Source organism: Tupaia chinensis, unplaced genomic scaffold (genome assembly GCF_000334495.1).
Source record: "Tupaia chinensis unplaced genomic scaffold, TupChi_1.0 Scaffold000198_1, whole genome shotgun sequence".
Taxonomy (NCBI): Eukaryota; Metazoa; Chordata; class Mammalia; order Scandentia; family Tupaiidae; genus Tupaia; species Tupaia belangeri.
Genome location: NW_006159673.1, coordinates 2,922,428 through 2,923,831, shown reverse-complemented (window position 1 = coordinate 2,923,831; position 1,404 = coordinate 2,922,428). Strand labels below are relative to the sequence as shown.

The window sequence follows — 1,404 nt, the reverse complement described above, 5'->3', positions numbered from 1 at the left end:
GCGGCCTCACTGGATCTGTGGAGCAAGCAGCGGAAAGTCCCGAGGCTTTGGGGCCTGGTGGTTTGAGGAAGAGATAGGTTACTTAATAACTGTGTGTACTGTACACATCTCTCTAAAGCGCCCATGCTGGGGAGAGCGGGGCGAGGTCCCGGGCTGTGCCCCTTGGCCCAGCCTCTCTGCAGGCTCTCTGGCTGCCCTGGACCCTGCAGCTGGCTGTCTTCTGCTGTGGTGGCAGTGAAGTTAAAATTCAGCTCCAGCCTTGGTGGGCAGAGGTCAGAGCCAGGGCACCCTGTGGGTAGGAAGGCCTGGGTCTCGCGCCCGTGGCCCTGTCTGTCCTGCTGTCTTCTGAAATGATGCATTGAGGTCTTTGGGTAAGGTCTTTTTTGCTTTCTTCTTCTTTTCCTCTTTTTCCCTTATCTTTTTTTTTTCTTGTCAGATTTCTTCTTTCTTGCTCTTTGGGTCACTTAGGTCTTCATCCTCAGCTTTTCATTGTCCCCAACTCTCCTTTCGACTCGTCCTTGGCTCCTCCGGAGCTGGGAGCCCCCTTCCCCTTCTTCTCTTGGCCATCACCACTTGCTCTGTCTCTCTTCGATTGTCCCCTTAAGAGTCCTGGAGGCCTTTCCTTCACCAGTCACAAGCTGCTGCTTCTTGCTCTTGGGGGCCCTGGCTGCGGGCTGGCCTCCCGACAGCGTCCGCCGTGCCTGCCCGGCCCTCCCTGCTGCCCTCCTCGGTGGCCAGGCGGCCTTCCTCCTTTCCTGTCCCGGCAGCTCCGTCAGGGTCTTCACCACCGACGCCTGGACCAGGCCTCACTCAGGGCCAGGGCTCGCGAAGGAGACTCTGGGCAATACCTCTGTGCAGTGAGGCCCGGGAGCTCACGACCTCCTTCTTGGGCTTCCAGGGCGTCTGAGGCGGCCTCTCCTTGACCTGTATAGGTGACATGGCATCTGCCTCCCACTTACCTGTGGGTCACCTTTGGTGAACAGAGTGGAGGAAACCGAGGAATTGGAGTCTGGCTTGGGAATAGTCTTTGAAGCCTGGGAACTGGCCAGGGTCAGGCCAGGGGTCACATGCCCTGAGAGGACAGACTGGGACGGGGCCACCACCTCCTCTCACTGGACTCTGCTGAGATCTCCTCCACCAAGATCTCTCTCCTGATGTGGATGTTCCACACTGTGGGCCGACTTGGCTTTCGGGGCTCTCCAGCACCCTCCTGGCTCCTTGAAGAGCTGTCATTGCTGTCCTCACTGTCATCTGAGCTCCTGGGAGCTTTGGCCTTGGAGTGTCCTGACAGAGTGGCTGTGGCCTGCTGGCCCACAGGAAGCGTGGGTGTTCTCAGCTTGTTGGCCACTTTGGTCCTCTGGGGGCTCACCAGAGGGAGTGCTCCCCCAGCACTGTCGGCTCCTG

The 1,404-nt window shown here is 58.9% G+C and overlaps 1 pseudogene; it reads right to left on the bottom strand.

Annotated features, from left to right (window-relative positions):
• Window positions 1-273: 273 nt before the first annotated feature.
• LOC114007567 (treacle protein-like) overlaps window positions 274-1,404 on the bottom strand; it is a 9,600-nt pseudogene continuing 8,469 nt past the window's right edge.